Source organism: Gastrolobium bilobum, unplaced genomic scaffold (genome assembly GCF_033153095.1).
Source record: "Gastrolobium bilobum isolate Gb01-03AN ecotype WA unplaced genomic scaffold, APGP_CSIRO_Gbil_v1 utg5389, whole genome shotgun sequence".
In the NCBI taxonomy this organism is placed as follows: Eukaryota; Viridiplantae; Streptophyta; class Magnoliopsida; order Fabales; family Fabaceae; genus Gastrolobium; species Gastrolobium bilobum.
Genome location: NW_026898559.1, coordinates 3,650 through 15,982, shown reverse-complemented (window position 1 = coordinate 15,982; position 12,333 = coordinate 3,650). Strand labels below are relative to the sequence as shown.

General features: G+C 42.8%; 1 non-coding gene across 1 annotated transcript; it reads left to right on the top strand.

The window, feature by feature from the left end:
- Positions 1-4,959: 4,959 nt before the first annotated feature.
- Positions 4,960-5,066, top strand: LOC133317393 (small nucleolar RNA R71). Its single transcript, XR_009752306.1, has one exon. It is a non-coding gene; the product is annotated as a small nucleolar RNA R71 (small nucleolar RNA).
- Positions 5,067-12,333: the final 7,267 nt, after the last annotated feature.

The window sequence follows — 12,333 nt, the reverse complement described above, 5'->3', positions numbered from 1 at the left end:
GCTAAACCGAGGACACGAAAGCTTACCTCTAAGCTAGCTATCCAATGCCATAAGCTCAAAGTCCAATCACAGCAGATCACAATTTGATATGGACCAATATAAATCAATAAACATGTACCACATGCATACAAATTAAAGACAACGCCTTCTCATTACGTTTTATGTCTTAAAGCTTCTAACAAAGCCACAAACCCTTAATCACATGATTCTAACTTAGTCCATTAATTACAGAAGTTCAACTTCATCAATCTAGGGTCTACAAACCCCCAATAGCCTACTGTACACACAACACAACTACTGTTCTGCGAAATCCCAGAATATCCGGATATTCCTTGGGACCATATTCGGATATGCATTATCCGGATATCTCACTGTCCATATCCGGATATGCAATATCCGGATATACAGATTCACATATCCGGATATGCAATATCCAGATATCCCAAAACCCCATATCCGGATATCACATATCCGGATATCCAATATCCGGATATTCCACGGGCAGATATCCGGATATTTCACGACAGAATGCAGTTTCTGCATTTCGTGAAGATATCTTTCAAGGTTCGATTTTTACCGATTTTAAACGCTTAAACATACATTTCTAGGTGTGTTAAGCATTACCCAACAACAAGTTATCATCTTTTAACCTTAACATGCTTCAAGCTTCCATTTTTAAGCATAAAACTCAAGATCAAAGGGTGGTACAACATACCAAGGCTCAAAACTCAGAATGGAGATGCTCTTGGAGCTCAACACAGCCCCTCAAGTCTGACTCAAGGAAGATGCACGAAAATGGCTTCACAAAGGTTGGTTCTTTAGCACAAAAGGTCACCACTTGGACCTCCAAAAACCAAAACCAAGCTTTTCACAACCCCAAACCACCAAGTCAGAACCAAAACTTCCCCACACAGGTTCTCTAACTCAGAAAAGCACCACAATGCAGTCCCAAGCCAACCCTCACCCTCACCCTCACCAAGTGTTTAAATGGAAGAACAAGCATCAAAGGTGAATGCTTGCTCAAGAAATGGAGAAGGAAGCCTAAGAACACTATTTTTGGTCAGCCTCCAAGAAAAGCCACGCAACAAATCAGTTTTCTAGGGCTTTGTGCCATTACGAAGGGTATATATAGCCAAAATTCATTAAAACGCACAGTATTAACTTTAAATGCTACGCTTAGCATTTTAATCCCAAACTTCGGAATATGAAACTACACATTTTTCCAAGAATTAACATATTTTTATTATATTTTTCTGAGCACCTTTCCGGTACGCGTTTTTCATAGCCAGTATCTGTTTCTGGCATCAGTTCTCATTATTTGGACTTGAAGCTCGTTTTACAAGTCCTACATATTATTCTAGTAATTATCATGCACTTACTTTAATTTTCTGGGATACTTTTTCGGTACACATTTATACCGACTAGCAGAACCGGTATCTGCATTTTTGTTCCGAAAAACGACTTTCAGCATTCTTAATCACTTACCATGATTATTAAAGCCTCTTAATAATTATTAGGGTCAATTATGGAATCATTTTCTAATTTTGCATAATTAATTAATTAAATACCTTAATTAACGGTGCGGGTTCTTACACCATTAGTAGAAGGTACAACGGGTGCTGGGCTGGGCTCATCCACTGGTGATCAGGATGATGAGGGCATGGCTACAGCTTGTTCCTCCATCAGTGGAGGAATTGCCATCCCTTCTTCTTCTACCAAGGCTCTGGCAAGAGCTTCGTCCCCAGAAGTATCGGGACAGATGACAGGGTATGACAGAGGACCTCCCAGATTGATCTGCCTGGGGCCTGTTGTCTTTGCTTTCTTCTTAGGGGGGTTCTATGAGAATCCCCTTTCCTCTGTCATTTTTCTTCTGTGGCTGAGACTCTTGCTCAGCCACTGATGTCTCTGCAGCAGATGCTGCTTCTTTTTTCTGTTCTTCCCTCTCCTTGTTGCTGCCTAGGAGAGGGTTGCGAGGTGATTTGTCTTGGTGGAGAGTGAGCAGGTGGTGGGGCCGAAATGTCAGAGAATGTAGAGTCTGAGCTGCTTGGGGACGTCTCCTTGGCAGCTGGTTTGGGTACTGGCATTCTGCCAGCCTTCAGCCTTTTTGCTAAAGGCTCATTGCCTTCACTCTCCTCCTCCTTGTCAGAGAAGGTGATAGGTTTTGCAGAGGATGCTCCCTCTGGCTTGTTGCTGTTGAGGACCCTCTTTAGTCTCTGACTTGAACGTTCCCCCTTTCTTGGGGGAGCTTTGGCAGGAGATATCTTCTTTCCTTGTTTGCCATCAGTAGCAACAGGGGCATCCTTCTTTACCTTGGTGGGAGGAGGGACAGTTCTCCTTGCTGGAACGTGGGCAGAAGGGGAAGATTTTGAAGGAGTAGTCTTGGTGGCCTTCTTCTGTGAGACCATAAGGGTTTCCTCTTCATCATCACTGGTGGGGGAGCGTCTGAGATTGGCAGGAATAGGTTGGGTGGTGTCAATGTAGGTGCTTTTAAGACCGTTCCAGGTCTTAGCATTAATGATCGATGCCACCCGTTTGATGTCATCTGGGTGTCCCTCTACACCAGCTTTCAAACAGAGCTTGGTGATGAGGCAGGGGAGGTACACTGTGGTCTTCCTCATGTCCCTCTTCAGGCTGTTATAGATGAGGGTTACTGCATCAAAAGGGATGTGCTTAATGCTGCAGTAAATTTGGACCTTTAATGCCCAACTAGCAGAGGCTTCATGAGTGGTGGGAGTGATGTTGGAATTTGCAAACAGTGCCCAAAACTTGGCTATGTCCTTCATGCTATCCTTGCAGAGGGACCCTTTGTAGTAGTTGGGTTTGTCGAGGGCTACTGTTTTTTTCAGGTCCTTTTGGAAGGAGAATACCTCCCTACTGTCCAAGTACTCCTGGTATGGACAATTGGTGACAGTGGGGAGGTAGAGCATTTCTTGGACATCAGTGGGGGAAAATGATACTTGTTTTCCCCTCACTGTGACCAAATCAGGGACATCTTCTTCGGTCAGCCTCCTTGTCTGGTACATGGATTCTCCCACTAGGCAGACATTCACTTCACGGTCATCAGTGGAAAAACGCAGCCACTGAAGCTTGATTAAGGACTGCTTCACAAATGAGGGCAGAACCAATTTGTCCTGCTGCAAGGAGATGTTCCTTTCTGGGTATAGATGAATGATGGGTTCGGTGAGTTCTGGTTTTTCGCCACGATTGGCCACAGAAATCACCTTAATCGAAAGCTTAGTCATTTTTAGCAGAAAGGAGGTTAGGGCACAATGCAGAGGGAGAAAAGGTTCTGAGTTGAATGGAAATAGTAAAACTCAAAGGAAGCAGTGGCTGAGTTTAAGTAGACAATGGAGGAGTGAAAGAAGAGTTTCTGGGACGTGGAGGTTAAGGAGAGGAGGTTGAAGAGATAATGGAATGGGGACGTTACAGAACGAGTGGTCAGCAGTTGGTGACCAGTTACTGATGGGATGAGTGTGAGAAGATGGAACGATTTAGGTCAGGACGTGAGAGAGAGGGAAAAGGAAAGGGTGCAGTTGTCTTAATGGTTAAGGAGACAGTTGCTTTTCTGCGCGCGTTTTCAAGATTTGCAATGAATGCAAACTTGATATGACTGCGTACTTTTTTAAGTGACTCAGCAGGGACGGGTGTCCCAGTCATTCTTATCTCCTAACCCAGGGAACGTTCCCTTTGTCTTTTCCTAACTAATAAATAAACAGCTAAATAAAAAGAAAGAAAGAAAAGGAAACATACAGAAGTGTAAATCTAATCTATCTAAGGGAAAAAGGACGAACTAACCTATTACTTACTACCTATTATTTAAGATAATAACTTTGCAAAAATATATATTAAATAAATTTTTTTTATATATTTTTTTATATTTATATATATATATATATATATATATATATATATATATATATATATATATATATATATACATTGGGCCTGTATGGTCAGGGACCACCCCAAAACTACGTTCCTGGAACGGAACGTATCTTATTTGGACTTTCTGGAGTGGAACATCAGTCGTTCCCTCCTTTTTGGAAGCTATATGGTTAAGAGTAACCACCCCAAAACTTTGCTATTTGTCAGAGAGAAAATGTATCCTCTGGGTTGCCTCTCAGTCAGCGCTTAGTTTAGTGTCTATAGCTAGATATGGTACTTACCTCTTAAGTGGACTCAGAAGTGGTTGAGGGAACCTCAGTGTCCCCTGGTAGTGATCCTGGTGTCCTGGTTTGGAGATTGGCAGCAATCTGTCCCAGATGGGACTCAATGTTCCTGACCACTGCATTATTCCTGGTGACGTATTCCGTGACATAATTTTCCAGGGTGTTGATGCGTTGGTCCTATTTGTGGAACGGAGCGTAGTTGTTTGTCCTTTGTTCAAACGTTCCACTGTTGCTGCCTTGCTGATACTGCTGCTGGGTGTTGAATGGTCTTTGGTTCATGGGTGGCCTCCATTGGGTGTTGTGGTTCTGATCCTTAATGATAGTTCCTCCAGGTCTTGAATTTGTATTGCGTCCTGCTTGTTGATTGTCTCTGGTGAAGTTCCTGTTGCCAAAATTTTCTGCATAACACACCAATGCAGTGGATGGGCAGTCTGTTGAGTCATAAAGGTCACCACAGGCTGAGCATGGTTCTGTCTCAGTTGCTGTGAGTTGTAAGACTTCCATCCTTGGTGCTGATTGGTCAGCTTTCAGGTTCTTCACTTCATTCATGAGTGATGCCAGCTGGGCTTCCATGGTAGTTTGTTTATCCAGTTCTAGCATGCATGGCTTCCTTACTGGGCTTACTCTGTCTACTGGCCATTGGAGACATCTTTTAGCAGTTCCTTCTATGATTTCGTACCTTGATTCAAGTATTCCTGTAAAGAAATATCCTCCTGCAGCAAAATCTAAATGAGATTGAGAAGTATGGTCAAGTCCCTTATAGAAAGATTGTAACACTCCCCAACTTTCTACCCCATGGTTCGGACATTTTCTGATGATGTCCTTGTATCTCTCCCATGCTTCATAGAGGTTTTCTCCATAAAACATTCTGAAGTTAGAGATTTCTGCTCTAACATCAGCTTGTCGGGACATTGGGAGAAACCTCTGTATGAACTTGTTAGAGAGCTCCTCCTATGTGTGGATTGATCCAGAGGTGAGAATTTTCATCCATGTTTTTGCCTTTAATCCCAAGGAGTGAGGTAACAACCTCATTCTCATGCTCTCCTCTGTCACACCCTCAGCTTTAAAATTATCATAGATATCTTGAAATGTTGTGAGGTGTGTGTAAGGATCTTCTGCAGGGAGTCCATTGAAGACCACTGCTTCCCTAATCATGTGAAACATGATAGGTTTCAGTTCAAAGTTGGGTGCTACAGGAGGGAGGATTACTCCTCTGTCTGGTCTGTTCCTGAAAGGAGCAGCCAAAGTTCTGAAGTTTTGTTCAGGAACAACCTCTTCATTATTATTATGATCAACCATGTTTTCAAGGATTTCTTCCCTGAGGTTTCTTCTTCTTCTATGAAGTGTACGTTCTGGTTCAGGGTCGAAGAGAAACTCAAATACTTCAATGGAGTGATCAGAGTTTGTTTCAAACTCTTCACTCATAAACCATAAACACAGAGTATGTATGCACAACAGCTTAAGTGACAAGTAAAAAGAAAAATAAGAGGTAAAGTTAGATATACAGAGTATGTACTAAAAACAGTAAATAAGAAAAAGATTTAGTGTTTCTATCCCCGGAAACGGCACCAAAAACTTGTTGGGTGGTTTGCTGATGGTAGAAAATTATAAGTTCTGATAGGGGACGTTCCCCTATTCTTGCAGAACACAGATTCGTTCCCTTAGTTCCATCCCAAGTGCACAAGTGCACACATCAAGTAATAAAGGGAGTATTAATGCCCAAATTATCGTTCCCACGAGGATAGAATCCTAATTATTGTCTTACACTATTTTATAAAGAATGAAAATGAGAAGAAAAGTTAGTACATGAACTGTCTGGTCAAACGTTCCCTACTGTCTTGACAACGTTCCTCAGGAACAGTAGGTTCAATCTGCTGGCAAACAATTACTCGCCGCGTTATGTATGTAATCCTTCCTATTTAGAAGAAGGTGAGATAATAATCATTGGAGTTGATAGTTATAATTATATAAAGTAAAAAAACTACTAAAGCAGAAATAACTATAATCAAGAGACAACAGGGTGATGTTTTATAACAGTTAAACAGAAGGAACAGATTCACTCTTAAATAGCTGTTTTCTCTGCTAAAGACTTAGCACTTCTTGGTTTTGTCCCAGTTTCTTGTCTGCCAACTCTGATTCCTCAGCTCATGGACTAGATGGCTCACAAGTTTCCATATTCCTACGGCTCCCTTGACTCCAACAGGTACTTAGTACAGAACCTTAAAATGGACGAGTTGGCCCCTTATTCCTAAGGTGACCAGTAGTGTTTTTGCCATAACACTACCTTCCCCCAATGGTTAAGCTGTCTGAAATCTTTTCCTTATGGAAGTTCCTTTCTCAGTATGTGCCCAATTTCCATTGGTACACAATGAATATAGCTCACTTAGCCAAAGAAATACAAAAAGCTTCAGTCAAGAGTTTTGAAAACAATTCTTTAAGAGTTTCACAGATTACCCGTTCCACAGATAGTTCAGCTCATGGCTGATATTTTAAACATAATTATTCTCAACTGAAGTCCCATAGACCCGAGATTCAGTTAAGAGATAACGAATGGAACGAAGAGAAAAACACTTATATTAATTTAAAAGACAATTTACAGAAGAAACAGAAAATGGAGAAAAATGGGTTATTGCTCGTGAGGAGTCTTAATGGGTGACACAGAGAAGAGAAGAGGGGTTGTCACTTAACTATAGTTACAACTTAAAATAAATCTAAGATACTAACTACTACTACTACTAGGTGATCTCTTCCTTTCGGACTTCAAACCCTCTAGGATTCGATGGTGTTTTTGTGTGGGGGTGGTCCTATTTATAGATGGAAGAGGAGTGGCAATGTTGTAAATCCTTTGGAGCTAGTTGCTTGACTGAGGGGACGGGATGGTGGCAGCAGAGCGTGAAGATTGCGCAAATTGCTGGATAGAACAGGATTTGGTGATGATTAGCCGTTGTTTGCAGTCCTTCCCATGCTTTGCTTTCCTTTTCAGCCAATGAGAACTCTTGATTCTCTGCTCTTCACGTTTCCAGCTGCTCAGTTGGTGCACCGCCTCTGCTTTTAGAAGACTTTAACCTTACGTCACCTGTAAAGTGTACAGAGGCATTAAATGAGTGGAGCAGGTGCATTTAATGTGTCTCAGTCTGTTTCCCTTTTAATATATTTTAAAGGAATAAGTTACCATCTATTCTCCCACTGTGTTTTTGTCACAAATGTGTAAAACAAGTGATTTTCATGCCGAAGTTGCTTATCAGATGAGGGAACGTGTGGTATTTTGCCATCAAAATGGGCTTAGATGAGAACGAATTTACGTCCCATCAGTAATACCCAGGAGAACTCGCGAGACTACAGAGGGTCAACCCGACCCAATTCTGACTGCATTGGCTGAGATGCAGGAGGCCACTAGATTGGCCAATGTGGCAATGATGGACGCTGTTAGAGAGGCGAACTAGAAGGCCACGGAGGATGTCCTTGAGGCGAACCGGCGGGCGAACATGACCATGGTGAGGGTCATGCTGGAGGAGATGAGGGCTGGCCGCAATGAGGGTTAGTTTCCTCCACCACCACCTCCACCGCCACCACCACCACTACCGCCTCCACCCAGTTTGCTGGACGATAGCCAGAGTCACGTGGAAGGCACTGGTCACCTTACTGGGGTGATGGAACCATAACTCGAGCCTGCTGAGGATAGAGTCGTGATTGATTACCGGCTTAATGCTTTTCGCAAGCATAAGCCACCTTATTTTAATGGGTCTTATGATCCCATAGCTGCTGCGAGATGGCTTCAGGCCCTAGACAAGATATTCAGGGTGATGCAGTGTACGGACCCGTAGAAACTGATGTTCGCCACGTACATGTTGGAGGGTGATGCTCATGAGTGGTGGATGAACACCTCTCACGCTTACGAGATGCAGGGCCATGTTATGACTTGGCCATTCTTTGAGGATTGCTTTTTGGGTCGATACTTTCCCTTTGATGCACAGTAAAGGAAGCAGGGAGAGTTTGATCGATTAGTGCAGGGCTCGTTGTCTGTGGACGAGTACCTGGCTAAGTTTAACGAGCTGGTGAAGTTTGAACACTTTCGGATGGCTATGCCTACTCCGACCTTTTTGGTTGCTAAGTTCCGCAGAGGACTTAGTGAGGTAATTGCAGAGCATATTGCTGGAGCTGCATCGAGAGACTTTGGTACACTGGTACAGCAGTGTCGGGACAATGAGGATGTCTGTATTGTGAGTAAGGCCAAGCGGGCCAAGGTTGCTGAGACCAAGGGAACTGGTAGTTCCACTTCCTAGAAGGACAGGAAGTTTGCTGGTAAAGGGAAAGGGAAGCAATTGGCTGCTAGTTATGAAGCACCGACACTTCAAAAATCCTGACGTGTTGTGTCCGACACTCTCGGACACTCCGACACTCCCCGACACTCCAACACGCGTTATAGAAATTCAAAAAAAGGTTAAAAGGTTACGTTGCGTTGAGTTTTTAGTTTCAACTATTATATTTGTTGGATTACGATTACTATTTTATTGAGTTCAATATAAATATTTGGAATATTTTATGTTTCTTTGCAAAATTTATGAATATTATAAGTTTAGATTCATTTTTTTGTTAAATTATTGAATACTAAATATAATATACACTAAATAAATTAAAAATAATATTTAATATCAAAACATGTCCTAACGTGTCGAAATCTAATATTTTTTAGAATTAGCGTGTCGAAGTGTCGTGTCGTATCGTGTCACGTGTCTGTGTCAGTATCGGTGCTACCTAGGCTGCTAGTCAGGCGCCGAGTCAGTTTAAGAGGACCTCTACATAGCAGGGAGGTTTTGCTAGACCTTCCTCCACTCCTATATGTACGGGATGCGAAAAGGAGCATATGGGACGTTGCGCTACTAGGGAGCTGGTATGCTTCAAGTGTGGAAAGAGTGGCCACATGGCCAAGGATTGTTATACTGTAGTGGATGGGGATGCAGCAGTTCAGGCGGCCCCTCTTCTGATGATTCCTGCTCCACCTGCTGAGGCACCTGCAGTGCCACCGACCACCGGACGTGTTTACACCATTGATGGTGTTGTTTTGATGCTTGTTGATTCCGGGGCTACGCATTCTTTATTGCAACCCCGATTATTGTGGGGCTTGAGTGCCCATGTCTGTGTTTTCTCCACCGTTGCGGGTGACTACCGCCACCGAAGAAAAGTGTGTTACTATCACTGTACATCAAGATGTCATGTTTCAGTGGGTTGGCCGTGAGTTTTTGGTATATCGGATGGGATTACCGATGGCTAATTTTGGAAATCATCCTTGGTATGGATGGGTTGTCCAATAGTTGTATGATGATTGATTGATTGATTGTTGTGCCTAGCGAGTGGTGATGTCTCTGTGTGATTCCACAGCCAGTTCCTCGCCTTTTATTTCATTGCTGCGGGCTAAGAGAGCCTTGTGAGCAGGGACATTTGTTATGTCATGTTGGGAAGTTTGGTGAGTGGGACACAGGAGGATATTGCTGGCTTCCTATGGTGAGGGAATTCCTCAAAGTGTTTATGAGTAGATTCCTGAGTTTCCGCCACAGCGGGAGATAGAGTTCTCCATTGCATTGTTGCCTGGTGTAGGGCTTATTTCATTAGCTCCATACCGGATGTCGCCACCAGAGTTGGCCGAGCTGAAGAAGCTTGTTGAAGGTCTTTCGGCGAAAGACTTCATTCGACCGAGCGTGTCTCCTTGGGGAGCACCGGTCCTTTTGTAATAAGTAAAATGCCTTACGCCATTACTCGATCGTGATGGTGATTTGTTTGAGAATGTGAAATTCTCTTCAAGGAAAACTAAGTGTGTAACACTTGAACTTTGTGGCAAGGCCACGCGCGATCTTGTATATGCGAGACTTTTGCATGTACAAGTAGTTTTGTGAGTTGAGTGGTCTTCATGACTCTAGGTTCATATGTTATTATTGATATGTTCCATATGTAGTTGGCATGTTGATACCATGGATAGTGCTAAACATGAAATGAGTATGATAAATCGTGGTAATGTATCGATGTTATTTCACCTTTATTGACTTTCGATTTTGCAGAGGCCATGGAGATTGAGGTACACTGTTGCATAGAGTATTTATTTACTATGTTATTATAATTGAAAACTTTTGCAGGTGTACGTGAACTAAGGTACGTTACCATATGAATTAGAATGTTAATTAACATGTATTGATTGAAAGGAATATTATATGATTTTATTTTGAGAATGGAACTATAGAAATTATCTGTTGAGACGAGGCTAGAGTCATGGAATAGGACCAAACTCACTTAAGTTTTGTGTGGTTTTGTGTATGAGGGGTCAAGTCACCTCTAGTGATAGAGTGACTGTTGACCCCAGTGAATCGAATGACGATTTCGGTACCATTGCGAAGTTTCGAGATCTGACGGTGACCTCTTTGTTTGGGGCTGCACTTCTCGAAATAGAAACCGTACAGGTTGAGATTGGGTACTCCTATCACCCTCAGACTGATGGACAGACTGAGCGGACCATCCAGACGTTGGAGGACATGTTGAGGGCTTGCACCTTGGAGCAGGGTTCAGCATGGGATAGGTACCTTCCTTTGGTTGAATTTTTGTACAACAACAGTTTCCATGCTAGCCTGGGCATGGCACCCTACGAGGCATTGTATGGTAAGAGGTGTCGGACTCCTACCTGCTAGTCTGAGGTTGGAGTTGTTTGGATTAGACTTTGTCAAAGATACCACCTTGCAGATCAAGTTGATTAGGAAAAGCTGAAGCAAGCGCAGAATCGTCAAAAGAGCTACTTTGATGTAAAGTATCGTCCACTGGAGTTCAGTGAGGCTAAGCACGTGTTTGTGAGACTTTCACCTGTCATCGGTGTTGGTCGGGCACATGGAGTGAGGAAGCTGAGCCTGCGATTCTTTAGGCCATACCAGTTACTTGGTAGAGTAGGACATGTTGCCTACCGGCTTGCCTTGCCTCCGAACTTGGCCAACACCCACTTTGTGTTTCACGTGTCTCAAATTCGCAAGTTTGTAGCGGATCCTTCGCACGTGATGCAACCGGATGTTGTGGAGGTTTGGGGGAACCTAAAGACTTCTGTGGACCAATCAAGATTCTCGATCATGGCGAGAAGCAACTGAGGAGCGAAAGTGTCAGGGATTTTCTGAAGAGAGGGGTCAGCCACCTTGTAGCCTCTTCCACCTCCATTGAGGCTTGATGGGACGCAAATTCGTACCCATCTTAGCCCATTTTGATGGCAAAATACCGCACGTTCCCTCATCTGATGCACAACTTCAGCATGAAAATCGCTTGTTTTACACATTTGTGACAAAAACACAGTGGGGGAACGTATGGTAACGTATTTCTTTAAAATATATTAAAAGGGGAACGGACTGAGACGCATTTAATGAACCTGCTCCACTCATTTAATGCCTCTGTACACTTTGCAGGTAACGTGGATTTAAAGTCTTCTAAAAGCAGAGGCGGTGCACCAACTGAGCAGCAGGAAACGTGAAGAGCAGAGAATCAAGAGTTCTCATTGGCTGAAAAAGAAAGCAAGGCATGTGAAGGACTGCAAACAACGGCTAATCATCACCAAATCCTGTTCTATCCAGCAATCTGCGCAGTTTCCATACTCTGCAGCCACCGTCCCGTCCCCTCATTCAAGCAACCAGCTCACAAGGATTTACAATATTGCCACTCTTCTTCCATCTATAAATAGGACGACCCACACACAAAAACATCATTGAATCCTGGAGGGTTTGAAGTCCAAAAGGAAGAGATCACCTAGTAGTAATAGTTAGTAGCTTAGTTTTATTTTAAGTTATAACTGTAGTCAATTTAGTTTTATTTTAAGTTATAACTGTAGTCAATTGACAACCCATCTTCTCTTCTCTGTATCAACCCTTAAGACTCCTCACGAGCATCAGACCATCTTTCTCCATTTTCTGTTTCTTTTGTAAACTGTCTTTTGAATTAATATAAGTGTTTTTCTCTTTGTTCCATTCATTATCTCTTAATTGAATCTCGGGTCTATGGGATTTCAGTTTGGAATAATTTTGTTTAAACTATCAGCCATGAGCTGAACTATCTGTGGAACGGATAAACTGTAAAACTACTCTTAAAGAACTGTTTTCGAAACTCTTGACTGAAGCTTTTTGGATTTCTTTGGCTAAGTAAGCTATAT